This window comes from Nycticebus coucang, chromosome 11 (genome assembly GCF_027406575.1).
Source record: "Nycticebus coucang isolate mNycCou1 chromosome 11, mNycCou1.pri, whole genome shotgun sequence".
In the NCBI taxonomy this organism is placed as follows: Eukaryota; Metazoa; Chordata; class Mammalia; order Primates; family Lorisidae; genus Nycticebus; species Nycticebus coucang.
In genome coordinates, this window is record NC_069790.1 from 58,440,928 (window position 1) to 58,464,107 (window position 23,180).

Consider the following 23,180-nt stretch of genomic DNA (forward strand, 5'->3'; position numbering starts at 1 on the left):
TATGATTGTTTCTTTGTTTTTTAGCTTATCTTAGAGACTGTGTTAGAAAGTGGTGGGCGATACTATTCCAGTTTCCCAAACTGCATTTTCCTTCTCCTGTTTCTAGCTCTAGTCCTTTGAGCCTTTTTTCTCTTTTATAAATATGAAGGCACCCTTTTATAATTATGTCTGCATAAATGGGTGATGGGTGAGTTGGAGGAAGAGTCTGACTTGGAGAACTGGCTAGATGGTGATTTCATTGGCAGAGATAGAAAAATACAAAAGGAGAATAAGTTTGGGGGGAAAGACCATGCTGTGGTCTCCAGGGAGGTGTTATGGGCAGACAGCAAAAACGTGCCTCTGCACACAGTACAGAGCATTGTGGGTAGCTGACTGTCCCCACCCTCCAGCCATTTGCACAGATATGACCCTGGTTCTTCAACTGGTAACCATGGTGGTAAAATCCTTTGGGACACCATTATCTTGTCAGCTTTTCTGGTAAACTACTTTCTATGGGAATGTTGATTGCTTTGGAAATACAGACCCTTTTGTTGTTGTTGTTGTTGTTGTTGTAATTAGACTTATGACCACAAAAAAAAGGGGGGCGGGGCGACCTGAGGTTGATACTGGAATTTCGTCTTTCCTCCTGGCTGGCTCGCCAAATATGATAGCGGAGTTTCAGCTTCTTGGTCTCCCTGATTGGAAGAATGAATCCATGGACCACAGATCAGTGGTAAGACAGGATTTATTCACAGAAACAAAGAATACAAAAACCAGAGCTCCTGGCAAAGAACCCAGGTGGGGGAACAAGCTCTCCTGCTCCCTTTTCAAAGTCTGTCTCTGTCTCTCTGCTTAGGGGTATATATAGTGGCAGGTGGTTATTTTGGGGGGACTCAGTAGTTACATTTAGGGCCGGGTCTTCTAAAGTGACAGCCAGCCCCCCATTTAGCAGCAGGGAGCTGGAATCTCAGGCCTTGGAAACTTACAGGAAATTGACCAGGCTATGAAATTGACTAGCCCTAGAAAAGGTGGGGTTTCCCCTTCAGCAGCAAGTGCTGGGGAAGGAGACACCGAGGTGCCGACCATGAAACTGACCAGCCTTAGAAAAGATGGGGTTTCCCCTTCAGCCAGAAGTGCCCTGCCTGAGGAGAGAGACACCAAGACGCCCGTGTCTCCACCACAGTTGTTTGCCCTCTTGGCTTCTGGAGCCTCCTAGGGTCCCCCTGCCTGCCCTCCAGCCTGCTGGTTCTGCTACACTAATACCACCGGAGCTAAGGTGGCAGGTCTTGGGGCCACCTGTCCTGTATCAAGGTCGTTTAGACTCCACAGCCAGGAGAATGAACTTGAGTGAAATAAGACCTTCTTCACATCCTGCTTCTGCCATTTCTAGCTGAGAGGTTCTTAACTTCTATTGTTGAGTCTCCACTTCCTTATCTGCAAAAATAGTCCTTGATACTTACTTTACACTATAAAACCAAAGATTAAGGGAACAGCTGAAGTCAATCCAACATAGTACATCTTCTGTGCTTTACAAATGTTTTCTGTCCCTCCTTCTCTAGCCCACTTTTGTACCCTTATTTAAAAGATAAAAATGAAAAATTGTAGAGAAAAGAAAGGATCACAGGATCCCACCATAATCCATTCTGATACATATTTTTTTTAAATCATAGCTGTGTACATTAATGCAATTATGGGGTACAATGTGCTGATTTTATATACAATTTGAAATACTTTCATGAAACTGGTTAACATAGCCTTCACCACATTTTCTTAGTTATTGCATTAAGGCATTTATATTCTACACTTAGTAGATTTAACATGTACCCTTGTAAAATGCACCGTGGGCATGGTCCCACCAATTACCCTACCTCCACCCATCCACCCCCTCCCCCTCCTCTTTCCCCTTCATTTGGGCTGTAGTTGGGTTATACCTTTCATATGGAAGTATGGGTGCTTATAAATTGTTTTCATAGTAGGGCTGAGTATATTGGATACTTTTTTTTTTTTTTTTTTGTCTGGGGCTGGGTTTGAACCCACCACCTCCAGCATATGGGACCGGCACCCTACTCCTTGAGCCACAGGCGCCGCCCTTTCTTCCATTCTTGAGATACCTTGCTAAGAATATGTTCCAGCTCCATCCACATAAACATGAAAGAGGTAAAGTCTTCATCTTTCTTTAAGGCTGCATAATATTCCATGGTGTACATATACCACAATTTATTAATCCATTCATGGTGATGGGCACTTGGGCTTCTTCCATGACTTAGCAATTATGAATTGGGCTGCAATAAACATTCTGGTACAAATATCTTTGTTATAAAGTGATTTTTGGTCTTCTGAATATATACCTAGTAGAGGAATTGAAGGATCGAATGGCAGGTCTATTTTCTTTTCTTTTTTTTTTTTTTTTGTAGAGACAGAGTCTCACTTTATGGCCCTCTGTAGAGTGCCGTGGCCTCACACAGCTCACAGCAACCTCCAACTCCTGGGCTTAAGTGATTCTCTTGCCTCAGCTTCCAGAACAGCTGGGGCTACAGGCGCCAACCACAACTCCGGGCTATTTTTTGGTTGCAGTTTGGCCCGGGCTGGGTTTGAACCCGCCACCCTCGGTATATGGGGCCGGCACCTTACTGACTGAGCCATAGGTGCCGCCGGGCAGGTCTATTTTCAGATGATCCCTAAGTGATCTCCAAACATCTTTCCAAAAGGAACGGATTAGTTTGCATTCCCACCAGCAGTGTAGAAGTGTTCCCTTTTCTCCACATACACACCAACGTCTGTAATTTGGGGATTTTGTGATGTGGGCTAATCTTACTGGACTTAGATGATATCTCAAGGTGGTTTTGATTTGCATTTCTCTGATGATTAAGGATGATGAGCATTTTTTCATGTGGCTGTAGGCTGTGCACCTGTCTTCTTCAGAGAAGTTTCTCAAGTCCCTTGCCCACCCTGAGATATAATCACTTGTTCTTTTCTTGCTAATACATTTGAGTTCTCCGTGGATTCTGGTTATTAAACCTTTGTCAGAGACATAAACTGCAAATATCTTCTCCCATTCTGAGGGCTGTCTGTTTGTTTTATGTACTGTGTTCTTGGCTGTGCAGAAGCTTTTTAGCTTGATCAGATCCCAGTAAGGTATTTTTGATGTTGCTTCAGTTGCCCAGGGGGTCCTCCTCATAAAATATTCTCCCAGGCCAATTTCTTCAAGTGTTTTCCCTGTACTTTCTTCTAGTTTTTTTATAGTTTCATGTCTTAAGTTTAAATCTTTAATCCAGTGAGAGTCTATCTTAGTTAATGGTGAAAGGTGTGTGTCCAATTTCAGTCTTCTACAGGTCACCACCCAGTTCACCCAACACCATTTGTTAAATAAGGAGTCTTTTCCCCACTGAACATTTTTGTTTGGCTTATTAAAAATCAGGTGTTGGTAAGTAGCTGGATTCATCTCTTGGTTCTCTATTCTTTTCCAGACATCTACCTCTCAGTTTTTGTGCCAGTACCATGCTGTTTTGATCACTATTGATTGATAGTATAGTCTGAGGTCCGTAGCGTGATTCCTCCTGCTTTGTTTCTATTTCCGAGTAATGTCTTGGCTATTCGAGGTTTTTCTCTGATTCCATATAAAATGAAGTATTATTTTTTTCGAGATCTTTGAAGTCTGACAGTGGAGCTTTAATAGGGATTGCATTAAAATTGTGTATTGCTTTGGGTAGTATGGACATTTTAACAATGTTGATTCTTCCCAGCCATGAGCATGGTATGTTTTTCCATTTCTTAACATCTTCAGCTATTTCTTTTCTTAAGAGTTTCATAGTTTTCTTTATAGACATCTTTCACATCCTTTGTTAGATAAACTCCCAAATATTTCATCTTCTTTGGCATTACCGTAAAAAAACTTGACTGTTTTTCAGCTTGACTATTGTTGGTATATATTTTCAGTTTGATTATTGTTGGTATATATAAAGGCCACAGATTTCTGAGTATTGATTTTGTAACCTGAGATGCTGCTGTATTTCTTGATCACTTCTAAGAGTTTTGTAGTAGAATCTCTGGTGTTTTCCAGATATATAGTCATATCATCTGCAAAGAATGAGAGTTTGATCTCTTCTGACCCTATGTGGATACCCTTGATCACCTTTTCTTCCCTAATTGCAATGGCTAAAACTTCCAATACAATGTTAAAGAGCAATGGAGACAATGGGCAACCTTGCCTGGTTCCTGATCTGAGTGCAAATGATTTCAACTTAATTGCATTCAATACGATATTGGCTGTGGGTTTGCTGTAGATGGCCTCTATTGGTTTAAGAAATGTCCCTTCTATACCTATTTTCTTTTCTTTTTTTTTTTTTTTTATTGTTGGGGATTCATTGAAGGTACAATAAGCCAGGTTACACTGATTGCAATTATTAGGTAAAGTCCCTCTTGCAATCATGTCTTGCCCCCATAAAGTGTGACACACACCAAGACCCCACCCCCCTCCCTCCGTCCCTCTTTCTGCTTCCCCCCCATAACCTTAATTGTCATTAATTGTCCTCATATCAAAATTGAGTACATAGGATTCATGCTTCTCCATTCTTGTGATGCTTTACTAAGAATAATGTCTTCCACTTCCATCCAGGTTACTATGAAGGATGTAAAGTCCCCATTTTTTTTTAATGGCTGAATAGTATTCCATGGTATACATATACCACAGCTTGTTAATCCATTCCTGGGTTGGTGGGCATTTAGGCTGTTTCCACATTTTGGCGATTGTAAATTGAGCTGCAATAAACAGTCTAGTACAAGTGTCCTTATGATAAAAGGATTTTTTTCCTTCTGGGTAGATACCCAGTAATGGGATTGCAGGATCAAATGGGAGGTCTAGCTTGAGTGCTTTGAGGTTTCTCCATACTTCCTTCCAGAAAGGTTGTACTAGTTTGCAGTCCCACCAGCAGTGTAAAAGTGTTCCCTTGTCTCCACATCCACGCCAGCATCTGCAGTTTTGAGATTTTGTGATGTGGGCCATTCTCACTGGGGTTAGATGATAGCTCAGGGTTGTTTTGATTTGCATTTCTCTAATATATAGAGATGATGAACATTTTTCGTGTGTTTGTTAGCCATTCATCTGTCATCTTTAGAGAAAGTTCTATTCATGTCTCTTGCCCATTGATATATGGTATTGTTGGCCTTTTTCATGTGGATTAATTTGAGTTCTCTATAGATCCTAGTTATCAAGCTTTTGTCTGATTGAAAATATGCAAATATCCTTTCCCATTGTGTAGGTTGTCTCTTTGCTTTGGTTATTGTCTCCTTAGCTGTACAGAAGCTTTTCAGTTTAATGAAGTCCCATTTGTTTACTTTTGTTGTTGTTTCAATTGACATGGCAGTCTTCTTCATGAAGTCTTTCCCAGGCCAATATCTTCCAGTGTTTTTCCTATGCTTTCTTTGAGGGTTTTTATTGTTTCATGCCTTAAATTTAAGTCCTTTATCCATCTTGAATCAATTTTTGTGAGTGGGGAAAGGTGTGGGTCCAGTTTCAGTCTTTTACATGTAGACATCCACTTCTCCCAACACCATTTATTGAATAGGGAGTCTTTCCCCCAAGGTATGTTCTTGTTTGGTTTATCGAAGATTAGGTGGTTGTAAGATGTTAGTTTCATTTCTTGGTTTTCAATTCGATTCCAAGTGTCTATGTCTCTGTTTTTGTGCCAGTACCATGCTGTCTTGACCACTATGGCTTTGTAGTACAGACTAAAATCTGGTATGCTGATGCCCCCAGCTTTATTTTTATTACTAAGAACTGCCTTAGCAATACGGGTTTTTTTCCAGTTCCATACAAAACGCAGAATCATTTTTTCCAAATCTTGAAAGTACGATGTTGGTATTTTGATAGGAATGGCATTGAATAGGTAGATTGCTTTGGGAAGTATAGACATTTTAACAATGTTGATTCTTCCCATCCATGAGCATGGTATGTTCTTCCATTTGTTAATATCCTCTGCTATTTCCTTTCTGAGGATTTCATAGTTTTCTTTATAGAGGTCCTTCACCTCCTTCGTTAGGTATATTCCTAGGTATTTCATTTTCTTTGAGACTATGGTGAAGAGAGTTGTGATCTTAATTAGCTTCTCATCTTGACTGTTATTGGTGTATACAAAGGCTACTGACTTGTGGACATTGATTTTATATCCTGAAACATTACTGTATTTTTTGATGACCTCTAGGAGTCTTGTGGTTAGTCTTTGGGGTTCTCTAAGTATAAGATCATGTCGTCAGCAAAGAGGGAGAGTTTGACCTCCTCTGCTCCCATTTGGATTCCCTTAATGTCCTTGTCTTGCCTAATTGTATTGGCTAGAACTTCCAGCACTATGTTGAATAGTAAAGGTGACAGAGGACAACCTTGTCTGGTTCCAGTTCTAAGAGGAAAAGCTTTCAGTTTTACTCCATTCAGTAAAATATTGGCTGTGGGTTTGTCATAGATAGCTTCAGTCAGTTTTAGAAATGTGCCACCTATGCCTGTACTCTTCAGTGTTCTAATTAGAAAAGGATGTTGGATTTTATCAAATGCTTTTTCTGCATCTATTGAGAGGATCATGTGATCTTTATTTTTGCCTCTGTTAATATGGTGGATAACGTTTATGGACTTGCGTATGTTAAACCAGCCTTGCATCCCTGGGATGAAGCCTACTTGATCATGATGAATGACTTTTTTGATGATAAAGTGTAATCTATTGGCTAGGATTTTGTTGAGAATTTTTGCATCTATATTCATGAGTGAGATTGGTCTGAAATTCTCCTTTTTGTTTGGGTCTTTTCCTGGTTTTGGTATCAGGTTGATGTTTGCTTCGTAGAATGTGTTGGGGAAGATTCCTTCTTCCTCAATTTTTTGGAATAATTTCTGCAGTACAGGAATAAGCTCTTCCTTGAAGGTTTGATAGAATTCTGGAGTGAAGCCATCTGGACCAGGGCATTTTTTGGTTGGAAGATTTTTTATTGTTTCTTTGATCTCAGTGCTTGAAATTGGTCTGTTCAGGAGCTCTATTTCTTCCTGGCTGAGTCTAGGGAGAGGGTGTGATTCCAAATATTTCTCCATTTCCTTCACATTGTCAAATTTCTGGGCATAGAGTTTCTGGTAGTATTCAGAGATGATCTCTTGTATCTCTGTGGGATCAGTTGTTATTTCCCCTTTATCATTTCTGATTGAGGTTACTAGAGATTTTACTTTTCTATTCCCCGTTAGTCTGGCCAATGGTTTATCTATTTTATTTATTTTTTCAAAAAACCAACTCCTTGTTTCATTCATTTTCTGAATGATTCTTTTGTTTTCAATTTCATTGATCTCTGATTTGATTTTGGATATTTCTTTTCTTCTACTGAGTTTAGGCTTAGATTGTTCTTCTTTTTCCAATTCCCTAAGATCTCTTGTGAGATTGTTGATGCACTCTCTTTCTGTTTTTTGAATGTAGGCATCTAAAGCGATGAATTTTCCTCTCAAAACTGCTTTTGCAGTATCCCAAGGTTTTGGTAGCTTGTGTCTTCATTGCTGTTATACTCAAGGAAGTTAATGATGTCCTGTTTTATTTCTTCCTGCACCCATCTGTTATTCAACAGAAGATTGTTTAATTTCCATGCCTTTGTGTGGGGTCGAGCGTTTTTGTTCGAATAGTGTTCCACCTTTAGTGCCTTATGGTCTGAGAAGATACAAGGTAAAATTTCAATTCTTTTGATTCTGTTGATATTTGTTTTGTGTCCCAGGATATGATCAATTTTGGAGAATGTTCCATGGGGTGATATTCTTTATCTTTGGGGTGGAGTGTTCTATATGCGTCTATCAAGCACAGTTGTTCTAGGGTCTCATTTAAATCTCTTATATCCTTGTTTAATTTCTGTTTAGAGGATCTGTCCAGCTCTGTAAGAGGAGTGTTAAAGTCCCCTGTTATTATGGTATTATCAGATATCATATTGCTCAGACTGAGTAAGGTCTGTTTCAAGAATCTGGGAGCATTTAAATTGGGTGCATAAATATTTAGAATTGAAAGGTCTTCTTGTTGTATTTTTCCCTTGACCAATATAAAGTGACCATCTTTGTCTTTTTTGACTTTAGTTGCTTTAAATCCACATGTATCTGAAAATAAGATTGCAACTCCTCTTTTCTTCTGAATTCCATTTGCCTGAAAAATTGTCTTCCAACCCTTGACTCGGAGCTTTAATTTGTCTTTTGAAACCAGGTGTGTTTCTTGCAGACATTAAATGGATGGCTTGTGTTTTTTAATCCAGTCAGCCAATCTGTGTCTCTTCAGTGGGGAGCTCAAGCCATTAACATTTATTGAGATAATTGATAAGTGTGGTAGTATTCTATTCGTGTTATTTTGTGAGAGTCCATTGCTTAGTTTTATCTTTTGCATCAGTGTGGAGGTTAGGTTCTGTCCTTTAATTTCTGAGTTCTTACTTTGCTGCTGATCCATTGTGGTGGTCAGTGTGCAGAACAGGTTGAAGTATTTCCTGTAGAGCTGGTCTTGTTGTGGTGAATTTCCTCAATGTTTGTATATCTGTAAATGATTTGATTTCTCTGTCACATTTTAAGCTTAGCTTAGTAGGGTACAGAATTCTGGGCTGGAAATTGTTCTGTTTAAGTAGATAAGAGGTAGATGACCATTGTCTTCTTGCTTGGAAAGTTTCATTAGAGAAGTCTGCGGTCACTCTGATGGATTTGGCCCTGTAGGTCAACTGGCGCTTACTCCTGGCAGCTTGCAGAATCTTTTCTTTTGTCTTGACTTTGGACAGGTTCATCACAATGTGTCTTGGAGAAGCTCAGTTAGAGTTGAGGCGACCTGGGTCTGATATCCCTCTGAAAGCAGTGTGTCTGAATCTTTGGTGATATTTGGGAAATTTTCTTTTGTAATATTCTCTAGTATGGCTTCCATTCCTCTGGGGCATTCTTCTTCCCCTTCTGGAATTCCTATAACTCATATGTTGGAACGCTTCATAAGTCCCATAATTCTGACAGTGAACATTCTGCTTTCTCTCTCTTCTTTTGTGCCTCTTTTACTATCTGAGTTATCTCAAGAACTTTGTCTTCTACCTCTGAAATTCTTTCTTCTGTATGGTCTAACCTGTTGCTGATACTTTCCATTGCATCTTTAAGTTCCCTGATTGACTGTTTCATTTCCTTCAGCTCTGCTATATCCTTTTTATATTCTTCATATCGTTCATCTCTTATTTGATTCTGTTTTTGGATTTCCTTTTGGTTATTTTCCACTTTATTAGCAGTTTCCTTCATTGTTTCCATCATTTCTTTCATTGTTTTCAACATGTGTATTCTAAATTCCCTTTCTGTCATTCCTAACATTTCTTTATAGGTGGAATTATCTGCAGTAGCTACCTCATGGTCCCTTGGCGGGGTTGTTCTGGACTGGTTCTTCATGTTGCCTGGGGTTTTCTGCTGATTCTTCCTCATGAGTGATTTCTTTTATCTGTTTCCTTGCCCTAATTTTCCTTTCACTTCCTCTTGCTCTTTAAGTTCTCGTGCCTGTGGAAGTTGCGTGCCGGATTAGACGGATTGAACGCACATGACCACTTGCCTTTTTTCCACTGTTTTAGTCCTCCTCTTGGGGTCCAGAAGCCTCTTGCTGACTCCCTGTATCCTCACAGGAGTGATGATAGGCAGATCCCACCAGCCAGAGATGCCTGGAGTCCTATCTCCCCGGACTCACGGTGCCCAGATGCAAGGAAGCTATTACTCGGCCGCCATCTTGCTCCACCTCCTATACCTATTTTCTTAAGTGTTCCGATCATGAAAGGATACTGGACCATTCTGATACTTAACAGTTCTTACTGTCAGAAAATATTTCCTTCTGTCTAACTCAAATTCATCATGCTGCAATAGAAGTCCTTCTCTCAGGTATGTCCTCCTTATTTGTTTGCAGTTTTAATCTTGGTAAATGAACAGCATGAAATATCCCAATCTTCAGAGACGTGTTTTCATTATTTCTTGTCTTCAGGAGCTGAAAGTACAAAATACAGTGGAAGCTCCAGAGTCTTCTGTAAACTTGAAATTCATTTGTGGTAGCTCAGATTAGCTGGAAATTTTGTGGCTGGTTTTCTTTTCCTGCATGTCTCTGAGGCTTTTTAGGTGGGGATGTTTAGGGGGAATAGGAGGGGAGTGCATATTGCAAAATGAGCTATACCTTGGTAGCTCCTTTCAGCTGAAGATCTTCAAATCTTTCCCATTCAAGGAAGGCAATGCACATAGAATTTTAAGATGTTGAAGAATGTGTGTGCCTGAACTTAGGTTTTAAAAGTATGCTTCTATTTCCTTGTCACTTGGAGTAACCATATAATCTGCTAGTACTGACTTAGTAGCTTTGCTTGCAGCCTTGCTATAGAAATTGATTTTTATAGCAAAGGAGAAAAAAAACATACTTTTTAAATTTTCTTACAAATCTGAGAAATTATGTGGCCTTTCAAGGCAAATAGATTCCCTTAACAGTTAGAACTTTTAAAACAATGAGCCGTACAGCCTGCCATATCTTGTGTTCAGAATAATTTTCATTTCTACTTATCTGTGAAGGTTGAAGGAATGTCTGCAAATATTTGCTTGGTTTCTATGGTGAAGGCAAGAGAGAAATGAAATATGTGATTGTTTAGTGTCAAAATCAAAACTATACTATACTGTACTTCCACAAAGAGAATGAGATTGTTACTGGAAACATAATAGGCATTTTGCAAGTGGTAACTATTTTAAGTTTCACTGAGTTTAAGACGAACTTTAAACAGTGCAGCCTGAAGGAAAATATGGGACCTTCAGGCATTTTAAAACTTCTTTTTATAAAACTAAAATGGTCCTCCCACTTTATTAAGAAGTTATCTGTTGACTAAAGACAGCATTGGTAAACTCTCAGAATGAATGTCTGCTGTGGGTAGGGGGCACAACCGTGGTCTGTAAATTTGTGCTATGATACAAACTCTCCTTCCCTATGTTATCCCTCCTAACCCTGTAACCCTCCGTTCTGCTGTCTGCTGGTTACCCGTACATTTGTTGAAACATCTTTCATTTATGTCTGCTTTATATAATGCTCCTTGAGGGACTGGGATGGAAAAGTCCACTAGAAATGGTTTCTACCCTGAGAGGGCTGATTTTGGGTCTAACAGACGGTAAGGACACTGGTTAAAAGGCAGTGTGATAAGTGCTGTATCCACTTATGGTTGGGGAGGAGTAGGCAGGGCAAGGTTCACGGGAATTAAGAAAGGAGTCCCGAAGAGGACATTCTAGAGAAAGGTCTCAGTCTGTGGGAAGATCACATGAGGCATGACACAGCATATACATTTGAAGAACCTCAAAGCTCTGAGTGATTTAAGGAAAACCTTCATGTGGTGGAACAGGTGCTGAAGCCAGGGAAAGAGGGGGAGCCAGATTATGAGGGTGTTGTGGCTAAACCAGGCTTGAACTTGACCCCAAAACCTCTGGAGAATGGATGAAGGATTTCAAGCAGAAGAGTGGTGAGCACAGCTTCAGATGCAGTAGAGAAGACAGAGTGGAAGAAAAAGACCAGAGGAAGAGGTCTGGAGAAGACAGGTCCATGATGGGATTGTCAGGATCTGATGACATATTGACAGTGGTGATGAGTAGGGAACCTGGGTAGTGGTGGTTTTGCTTGCAGCGAAAGCAAGTATAAAAGGAGAAGCAAGTGTCAGAGGAAAAATAATGCATACACTTTGAATTTGACGTACCTATATAAGGACTAAGTGGTGATGTCTAGGAGATGGTTAGATTTGTGGGTCAGATACTCTGGAGAGTTCTGAAGAGGGTGGGTGGGGGGGAGGGTACATTCATATCTGATGCCCCCAGGGATTGTGCATCGTATAAGAAAAGTGACTGCGTGGCTTGACGCCCAGAGCTTAGTGGTTAAGGTGCCAGCCACATACACTGCGGGGCTGGTGGGTTCAAAGCTGGCCCAAGCCAGCTAAACAACAATGACAACTACAACAACAACAACAAAAATAGCCAGGCGTGGTGGCGGGGGCCTGTAGTCCCAGCTACTTGGGAGGCTGAGGCAAGAGAATTGCTTAAGCCCAAGAGTTTGAGGTTGTGGTGAGCTGTGATGCCACGTCACTCTACCAGGGACAGCATAGTGAAACTCTGTCTCAAAAAAAAAAAAAAATGATTGCCTTAAGGACACAGCCTTCCAGAAAGCAATGGCTGAAGGGAGATGAAGGTGGAAGGAACATTAGGACAAGACCCTAGCACTCTGCACATAGGTCATCACACAGACACTGCCACCACACCCAATTGTCTCTCAGCCAGCTCATTTAACCACTTTCCTAACTTGTGACAACACTGTCCAGGGGTAGCATGGTACCTCTTACAGAGTGGGCACTCACTGATGAATTGAACTGAAGCTCACTTCGACCAGAAGGCTTGCTGTCTGGGGTAAAACCTTTTTTTAGGTAGATCTTCTTAGACATTAATAAAATCAGAGAAAGTTATAAGGCTCAGAAAGAGATGGCAAGAGTTAGCCTCAAGAAAGGTCAGAAGCCTGGATCCCTCCTTGTCATCCCTCCCTGGACACAGTACACCAGCCTCTGTCTACTGAGTGCCTGGCTCTCTTTCTCCACCATGCCCTTTGCCTCAACTTGGAAGGAACACAGATTTTCATTCATGGCCCGGCAAGCCTTCTACATCCTCTGAATCAAATCAGGCCCATCCCTAACTCCCTCTAGTCTATAGGACCAGCTCCTTTGTTAAATATAAATGGCTGTTCAAAGGCATTAAATTACTGCAGGACAGTATTTCCCCCATATTCTCCAGTCTAGGAGATTGTCTTTGTCCATCTTCAATACTTCCATCGGGAGATCCTGTGATTTGTTCATGAATCCAATCGTTAGGTAATTTCTGAGCATCTTCCATGAATGACATTATAAATGCATTGTGGCCAATGAATCATATGACTCTAATTGAAAATAGAGAAGGTCAAGTAATATAGAAGTGTAATGGAAAAGCTCAAAGGAAAGCCATTACTTCCAGCTGTGAGATCAGGAGACAGTATGGGAGACAGGCCTTGAAAGATGGGTAGATTGGGCCTGCAGAGACTGGGGGGAAAGGGAATCCCACAGAAAGAACCACACCAACAATTCCAGGTGGTGAGAGTCCGCACCTCTAACAGAGAGCTAATGGCCCTTGAGGCAGCTCTGGGTCTGAAGAGGGACAGCCTGTCTTCGCAATGGCAGTGGACTCATCAGAGCAGAGACTAGGACAGTTTCTGGCTCAGTGCTTCATGCACTGAGACTCTCATCTTTGTATTAAACTTGGCTACTTTTTGTCATATATCAAAACATCTTCTGGCCCTTAGATTACAAGTGAGTGAATTTGAGATGACTCCAAATACCTTGTTTAAAAATTGTTAACTTTTGTTAGTATTTAATTCTTAATAGTTTTCATTTAACTGGTGTTACAATGGGAAAACTGCTTGGCAGAGTTAGAATTCTGATTATTTCTACTATTCTTATTTTAAACATCAATTTTAAAGAAATGAATTTTGTAACACAACTCTCTTCACCATAGCCCCAAAGAAAATGAAATACCTAGGAATATACTTAACAAAAGAGGTGAGGGATCTCTATAAAGAAAATTATGAAACCCCAAGACAGGAAATAGCAGAGGACTTTAACAAATAGAAGAACATACCATGGTCATGGCTGGGAATAATCAACATTGTTAAAATGTCTATACTTCCCAGAGCAATGTACCAATTCAACGCTATCATTATTAAAATACCAACATTCTATTTTCAAGACTTGGAAAAAATGATTCTGCGTTTTGTATGAGAACCAGAAAAAACCCTCTGTAGCTAAGGCAGTTCGTTCTTTCTTTTCTTTTCTTTTTTTTTGCAGTTTTGGCCAGGACTCAAACCCACCACCCCTGTATAAGGGGCGGGCACCCACTAAGGTAGTTCTTAGTAATAAAAACAAAGCTGGGGGCATCACCATACCAGATTTTAGTCTGTACTACAAGGCCATAGTGTCCAAGACAGCATGCTACTGGCACAAAAATATAGACTTTTGGAATCTAATAGAAAACCAGGAAAGGAAATCAACAACTTACAACCACCTCATCTTCGATAAACCAAACAAGAAAATACACTGGGGGGAAAATTTCCTACTCAATAAATGGTGCTGGGAGAACTGTAAAAGACTGAAACTGAACCCGCACCTTTCTCCACTCACAAAAATTGATTCAAGATGGATAAAGGACTTAAATTTGAGGCACGAAATGATAAAAATTCTCAAAGAAAGTGTAGGAAAAACACTGGAAGATAATCGGCCTGGGGAAAGACTTTATGAAGAAGACTGCCATGGCAATTGCAACAACAACAAAAATAAACAAATGGGATTCAGTTAAACTGAAAGGCTTCTGTACAGCTAAGGAGACAACAACCAAAGCAAATAGACAACCTACCCAATGGGAAAGGATATTTACATATTTTTTTTTATTAAATCATAGCTGTGTACATCAATATGATCATGGGGCACCATACACTTGTTTCATAGAATAGTTGACACATTTTCATCTCATTAGTTGACATAGCCCTCCTGGCATTTTCCTAGTTACTTTGCCAAGACATTTACATTCCACATTTGCCAAGGCTCACATGTACCCTTGTAAGATGCACCACAGGTGTGATCCTTTCAATCCCCCTTCCTCTACCTACCTCCCCCCTCCCTCCCCACACTTTCCCCCTTCTCCCTGTTCTTAGGTTGTAACTTGGTTATAGCTTTCATGCGAAGGTCCTAAGTTAGTTTCATAGTAGGGGTGAATACATTGGATATTTTTTCTTCCATTCTTGAGATACTTTACTGAGAAGAATATGTTCCAGCTCCATCCATGTAAACATGAAAGAGGTAAAGTCTCCATCTTTCTTCAAGGCTGCATAGTATTCCATGGTGTACATATACCACAATTTGTTAACCCATTCGGGATCGATGGGCACTTACTTGGGTTTCTTCCATGACTTAGCAATTATGAATAGGGCTGCAATAAAGATTCTGGTACAAATATCTTTGTTATGATGTGGTTTTTGGTCTTCTGGGTATATGCGCAGCAGAGGAATTACAGAATTGAATGGCAGATCTATTTTTAGATCTCTAAGTGTTCTCCATATATCTTTCCAAAAGGAATGTATTAGTTTGCATTCCCACCAGCAGTGCAAAAGTGTTCCCTTTTCTCCACATCCACGCCAACATCTCTGGTCTTAAGATTTTGTGATATAGGCTAGTCTCACTGGAGTTAGATGATATCTCAAAGTAGTTTTAATTTGCATTTCTCTGATGATTAAAGATGATGAGCATTTTTTCATATGTCTGAAGGCCGCTCGCCTGTCTTCTTCGGAGAAGTTTCTTTTCAATTCTCTTGCCCAGCCTGTGATGGTATCCCTTGTTCTTTTCTTGCTAATGCGTTTGAGTTCTCTGTGGATTCTGGTTATTAAACCTTTGTCAGAGACATAACCAGCAAATATTTTCTCCCATTCTGTGGGCTGTTTGCTTGCTTTACTTACTGTGTTCTTGGCTGTGCAGAAGCTTTTTAGTTTGATCAAGTCCCAAAAGTGTATTTTTGAAGCTGGTTCAATTGCCCCAGGGGTCCTTCTCATAAAAAACTCACCCAACCCAATTTCTTCAAGGGTTTTCCCTGCACTCTCTTCTAGTATTTTTATAGTTTCATGTCTTAAGTTTAGGTCTTTAATCCAGGAAGAGTCTATCTTGGTTAGTGGTGAAAGGTGTGGATCCAGTTTCAGTCTTCTATAGGTTGCCAGCCAGTTCACCCAGCACCATTTGTTAAATAGGGAATCTTTTCTCCACTGGATGTTTTTAATTGGCTTGTCAAAGATTAAATAACGGTAAGTAGCTGGGTTCATCTCTTGGCTCTCTATTCTGTTCCAGACATCTACTTCTCTGTTTTGTGCCAATACCATGCTGTTTTGATCACTATCGATTTGTAGTATAGTCTGAGGTCTGGTAGCATAATTCCTCCTGCTTTGTTTTTATTTCTGAGTAATGTCTTGGCTATTCAAGGTTTTTTCTGATTCCATATAAAATGAAGTATTGTTTTTTCAAGATCTTTAAAGTATGACAGTGGAACTTTAATAGGGATTGTGTTGAAGGTATATATTGCTTTGGGTAGTATGGACATTTTAACAATGTTGATTCTTCCCAGCCATGAGCATGGTATGTTTTTCCATTTATTAACATTCTCGGCTATCTCTTTTCTTAGAGTTTCATAGTTCTCTTTATATAGATCTTTCACATCCTTTGTTAGATAAACTCCCAAATATTTCATCTTCTTTGGCATTACTGGGAATGGGATAGAGTCCTTAATTGTTTTTTCAGCTTGACTATTGTTGGTATATATAAAGGCTACTGATTTATGAATGTTGATTTTGTAACCTGAGACGCTGCTGTATTCCTTGATCACTTCTAAGAGTTTTGTAGTAGAGTCCCTAGTGTTTGCCAGATATACAGTCATATCTGCGAAGAGCGAAAGTTTGATCTCTTCTGAACCTATGTGGATGCCCTTGATCACCTTTTCTTCCCTAATTGCAGTGGCTAAAACTTCATTACAATGTTAAAAAGCAATAGAGACAATGGGCAGCCTTGTATGGTTCCTGATCTAAATGGAAATGATTCCAATTTAACTCCGTTCAATATGATATTGGCTGTCGGTTTGCTGTATATGGCCTCTATCAGTTTAAGAAATATCCCTTCTATACCAATTGTCTTAAGTGTTCTGATCATGAAGGGATGTTGGATGTTATCAAAAGCTTTTTCTGCATCGATTGAGAGGATCATATGATCTTTGTTTTTTACTTTGTTTATGTGCTGAATTACATTTATAGATTTACGTATATTGAACCAGCCTTGAGACCCTGGGATAAAGCCAACTTGATCATGATGTATGATTTGTTTGATGTGTTGCTGGATTCTGTTTGTTAGGATCTTGTTGAATATTTTTGCGTCTATATTCATTAGTGATATCGGTCTATAATTTTCTTTTTTTGTTGGGTCTTTTCCTGGTTTGGGGATCAGGGTGATATTTGCTTCATAGAACCTGTTGGGGAGTCTTCCTTCTTTTTCTACATTTTGGAACAGTTTGAGTAATATAGGTACTAATTCCTCTTTAAAGGTTTGGTAGAACTCTGATGTGAAACCATCTGGTCCCGGACTTTTCTTTTGGGGAAGGTTTTGTATGGTTGATGTTATTTTTGAACTTGAAATGGGCCTGTTCAACATTTCCACTTGATTCTGGTTAAGTCTTGGAAGGTGACGAGCTTCCAAGTATTGGTCCATTTCCTTCAGATTTTCATATTTCTGAGAGTAAAGTTTCTTGTAATATTCATTAAGGATTTTTTGGATTTCTGAGGAGTCTGTTGTTATTTCATCTTTGTCATTTTTGATTGATGAGATTAGAGATTTTACTCTTTTTTTCCTGATTAGTTTAGCCAACAGTTTATCTATTTTGTTGACCTTTTCAAAAAAACAGGTTTTTTATTTATTGATCTGTTGTATTGTTCTTTTGTTTTCAATTTCATTTAGTTCTGCTCTAATTTTGGTTATTTCTTTTCTTCTACTGGGTTTGGCGTTGGAGTGTTCTTCCTTTTCCAGTTGCTTGAGATGTCCCATTAAGTTGCTAACTTCCTCTCTTTCCGTTCTCCTGAAGAAGGCTTGCAGCGCTATAATTTTCCCTCTTAGAACTGCCTTTGCAGTGTCCCAGAGGTTCTGATAGTTCGTGTCTTCGTTGTCGTTTTGTTCCAAAAATTTGGCAATTTCCTTCTTGATCTCATCTCTGACCCAGCTATCATTCAGCATGAGGTTATTTAACTTCCATGTTTTTGTATGAGTATGTAGATTCCTGTTGTTACTCAGCTCAAGTTTTATTCCATGATGGTCCGAGAAGATGCATGGAATAACTTCTATTCCTTTAAATTTACTGAGGTTAGATTTGTGACCTAAGATGTGATCGATTTTGGAGTAAGTTCCGTGGGCTGATGAGAAGTATGTGTATTCAGTTTTGTTAGGATGAAATGTTCTGTAGATGTCTGCTAGATCTAAATGCTGGATGATTAGATTTAAATCTAAAATTTCTTTACTCAGCTTTTTGTTGGAGGATCGATCCCTCACTGCCAAAGGAGTGTTAAAATCTCCAACTATTATGGAGCTGGAGGAAATCAAGTTGCTCATGTCTGTTAGAGTTTCTCTTATGAATTGAGGTGCATTTCGATTTGGGGCATAGATATTAATAATTGAAATCTCATCATATTGAGTATTACCTGTAACAAATATGAAGTGACCATTCTTGTCCTTCCTTACTTTTGTTGGTTTAAAGCCTATTGTGTCTGCAAATAAAATTGCAACACCTGCTTTTTTCTGGTTACCATTTGCCTGAAATATGGATGACCATTCTTTCACCCTGAGTCTGTATTTGTCTTTTAAGTTAAGATGTGACTCTTGTAAGCAACAGATATCTGGTCTGAGTTTTTGTATCCAGTCAGCTATCCTCTGTCTCTTAGGAGGACAGTTTAAGCCATTCACATTAATGGAGATTATTGATAAGTTTGGTGAAATTTTGGGTATCGAGTTTTTCAAAAGTCCAGTGGACAATTTTAATCTTTTCGCCATTGTAGAAGTTGGAGTTTGATCAGGAGTTTCTGAGGGAGTTTACGTTTGTAGTAGAGGATTGGGTTGGTCATTACGGAGGAGAGGTCTGAGAATTACCTGAAGAGCTGGTTTGGTTGTGGCAAATTTCTTCAACATATGAATGTCGTTAAAGTATTTAATTTCTCCATCATAGATGAAACTCAGTTTACCTAGGTACAAGATCCAGGGTTGAAAATTATTTTGCTTTAGGAGATTAAAAGTCGATGACCACCCTCTTCTGGCTTGAAAAGTTTCAGCAGAGAGATCTGCAGTCATTCTAATGTTCTTACCTTTGTAGGTAATGGCTTTCTTTCACCTGATAACCTTGAGAATTTTCTCCTTCATGTTGACTTTAGTGAAGCTAATTATGATATGTCTGGGGGATGACTTATTGGGGTTGAATCATGCTGGAGTTCTGAAACTGTCTGCTATCTGAATTTCGGAATCTCTAGGCATGTCTGGAAAATTCTCTTTTCACCAATTTCATGCAGAAGGGCCTCTGTGCCCATCGATGCCACTTCATCGTTTTCCGGAACTCCTATTATTCGTATGTTTGCCTTCTTTGAATTATCCCAGAGCTCTCTAAGAGAAAGATCCGTTTTTGCTCTCCATTTCTCTTCCTCTTTGAGAGTTTGGGAGCATTCGAAGGCTTTATCTTCGATGTCAGAAATCCTTTCTTCTGCTTGGTCCATTCTGTTGCTGAGGGATTCTACTGTATTTTTCATATCTATAAGGGCTGCAAATTCTTGCTTCAGTGTGTCTAAGTCTTTGGTGGTTTTGTCTTTAAATTCGTTAAATTCTTGAGACAACTTTTGAATTTCTCCTCGGATTCCTAATTCCATTTTATCAATCTTGTATGCAATCCAAATTCTGAATTCGATTTCTGACATGTCTGCCAGTTGTTTATGAATGGGATCTTCAATTACATCCACCATTTCTTTCCTTGGGGGGGTTGATCTATTCTGGTTATTCATGTTACTGGAGATTTTCCATTGATTCCGCCCCATGATTGTTTTTACTCCCTTTGATTTTTCCCCTAGAGTTTTGTTGAGGGCCCGTTCAGTGTTGTAGCCTGAGAGACTGGGGCCCTGTCTGGTGTGGTGGGGCTGAGTGGTTCTGACTTATTGTCAGCTGGCTTCTGTTTGACCTCAGGGAAGCACTTACTCTGGGTTGAAGTCTCAGTTCTCTGAGTCGGCCCTACCCTGGATGTTTCCGGGGCCTGTGAGTCACCTCAGGCAAATCCTATACTCAGGGGTGGCCTCCTCTGGTTGCCCATGGAGGCAGGGGGTATGGCTTCAGCCACTTCAGGGAACTGCCGCCCTGATGTGGGTCTCCCCCAGCCTCTCACTCCTGTGTCCCAGAGTCAGGACCAACTGGCCGCAGTTCGGGCACTGTCCACACCCTGACAAATCCCTCAAGAATCTGGACTCCCGGGGGACAGGCCTCCAGATCCCAGAGTGAGGGTGGGGTGGGGTGCTGGGAGCTCAGAGCCACCGGCAGCAAGCTCACTCAATTCCTCCCAATCTTTAGCTCCACCGCACCGCCGCAGCCCAAGCCTCCAGGCTTCAGAGTGAGGGCGGGGTGGGGGGAACGGCTGTAGCCCAGAACCGCTGGGCAGCGAACAGACTCACCTCCACCCAGTTCCCTGCCTGGCCACACGGCAGGCGCTCAGGTCTCCAGAGCACAGAGCAAGGGCGGGGGGAGCGCCAGGAGCCCGGAGCCAACAGGGGCTCCCAGCCTTAGGCAGCCCAGTTGGCAGTGAGCAAATTCAGTTCCTCCCAGTCTCTCGCCCAGTTGTACCGCTGCAGCTCAAGCCTTCAGGCTTCAGAGTGGGGGCGGAGTGGAGGGAGCGGCTGGAGCCCAGAACCGCTGGGCAGCGAACAGACTCGGCTCCACCCAGTTCCCTGCCCGGTCACACGGCAGGCTCTCAGGTCTCCGGACCACAGAGCAAGGGCGGGGCGAGTGCCGGGAGCCCAGAGCCAGCAAGGGCTCAGAGCTGCAGAGAGCCCAGTTGGCAGCAAGCAAATTCAGTTTCTCCCAGTCTCTCGCCCGGTTGTACCACCGCAGCTCAAGCCTTCAGGCTTCGGAGTGGGGGCAGGGTGGGGTGGAGCGGCTGGAGCCCAGAACCGCCGGGCAGTGAAAAACAGACTCAGCTCCACCCGGCTCCCTGCCCGGTCACACGGCAGGCGCTCAGGTCTCCGGACCACAGAACAAGGGCGAGGGGAGCGCCAGGAGTTCAGAGCAGCAGGGAAGCTCAGAGCAGCTGGTAGCGAGTTCGACTCAGTTAGATGCCTGGTTGTACTGTTGCCCAAGGAGGGCTGCTGCACGTCGCCTCGGGGAAGCGCCGCCCTGGTGAGGGTCTCCCTCCACTGACTGTCCTCACCTCTCTCCCATGCCCCAGAATCAGCGCTGACCAGCCGCAGCTCGGGGATTGTCCTCTCCCCTTTAGGAGTCACCCAAGAATCCGAACTCCTGGGGGACAGGCTTTCAGACCTCAGAGAGAGTGGAGGGAAGTGCTGGGTGCTCAGAGTTGCCAGCAAAGGATATTTACAGATTTATACAGTTTTATGCTTGGCAGGAGAACGCCTAGGCATCCTAGTAAGGGAGGTAGGTCCAGTTTGTAGTAGGTCTCTCCCGTGAAGTGTAGTGGGATGGCCTTTGATTTCTGCCCTTTTGTTTGTGGGGCCCTTAAGCCGATCAGGTGGGGGGGGGGACTCCCGTCCGCTTGGTGATGGGTTTTGTACCTTTTGTTTGCTTCCTTGTGGTCGCAGCTCTCCTCAGCGGGGTTGATGTGCGTTCTTCAACTTTCTCGCTTGGTGTTGCTCGAATCCATCAAGTTACTTGCTAACTTTTCGTCCCCTAACTCTCCTTCAGGACGGGGAGCCTCTGTGGAAAGCTGGCTTCAGTCCGCCATCTTCCCATCATCCCTATTTGCATATTTTGAATCAGACAAAAGCTTAATAACTAGGATCTATAGAGAACTTAAATTAATCCACATGAAACAAGCCAACGATCCCATATATCAATGGGGAAAAGAGATGAACAGAACCTTCTCTAAAGAAGACAGACAGATAGCCAGCAAACACATGAAAAAATGCTCATCATCCATAATTATTAGAGAAATGCAAATTAAAACCACCCTGAGATATCATCTAACCCCAGCGAGAATGGCCTATGTCACAAAATCTCAAAACTGCAGATGCTGGCGCAGATGTGGAGAGAAAGGAACACTTTTACACTGCTGGCGGGACTGCAAACTAATACAACCTTTTTGGAAGAAAGTATGGAGAACCCTCAAAGAACTCAAGCTAGATCTCCTGTTTGATCCTGCAATCCCATTACTGGGCATCTATCCAGAAGGGAAAAAAAACCTTCTATTATAAAGACGCTTGTACTAGACTGTTTATCGCAGCTCAATTTACAATCGCCAAAATGTGGAAACAGCCAAATGCCCCTCAACCCAGGAATGGATTGGCAAGCTGTGGTATATGTATATCATGGAATATTATTCAGCCATTTAAAAAAAAATGGAGATTTTGCAACATTTGTTATTAACCTGGATGGAGGTGGAACACATTATTTAAGAATAACTAAGGTGAAGCATCACAGGAATGGAGAAGCATGAATCCTATGTATTCAACTTTGACAAGAGGACAATTAATGACACGGTGGGGGTGGGGTAAGGGGAGAACAGACAGAGAGAGAAGGAGGGAGCAGGTTGGGGAAAGGAAAAGAAAAAAAAAGCGAACAGTGACTAATTCTCACATAAGTTGGATTTAATTTTGACAAAAGTACATTATTTGAACAATAATTTTTAATTCAACTTGTTGATACGTTGTTTAGGAAATTACATCCTCATTTATAAGTGAAATATGTTTGTAATTTCCCTTTATAATAATATATTCTTTCTCATTTTAATATCAAGTATATCCATATGAAGTAGAATGAATTTGAAGTATTTCTTCTTTTTCTATTGTCTATAAGATTTAGCATGATCTTTTTTTGAAATTATCTTCTATTTTTATTTATAAATATTAGTTGTCTATTTTTTGAGACTTTGGAAAAAACAAAACAAAACCAAGAGTATTCCCGGGAATAATTCTCACTATTTAGAGGCCTTTGTGTGTGTGTGGAGGGGGGGTTGTTTCTCCTCTCTTACTATCAAAGTTTCCATAATTCTAGTAGCTGGTATTTCAGGTCGTTTCTTTGTTTTGCTAGAATTTTACCTTTTCATAATTTGAAATTCAATTGTATCTGGGATTGAGGCAGAACTTTGCTATAAATTATGAATTACGTATTGTTCCTTTTGATCACCTGTAGTTGATGCTATGATGTGCTTCCCAGATTGTCACAAATCCCCCCACCCTTTTGAGACTGAAATACCCCTTCCCTCAGCTACTGGGACTATTGGTAGTTGGCTGCTCTCTGCTGAGTTCTTCTCTGGAAATTGCCCCTGGCTAAAGAGCGTCGCCTCCGCCGATATCCAAAGACTGGCCATTGCCTCAGTTCAGACATCTTTGAGGGGCTTTCCCAACTTCAGA

At 41.1% G+C, this 23,180-nt stretch overlaps 1 protein-coding gene across 2 annotated transcripts in view; it reads left to right on the forward strand.

The window, feature by feature from the left end:
* The window catches only part of CDK6 (cyclin dependent kinase 6), a 256,624-nt gene that overhangs the window by 153,145 nt on the left and 80,299 nt on the right, over window positions 1–23,180 (forward strand). The gene's annotated exons all lie outside the window — the stretch shown is intronic.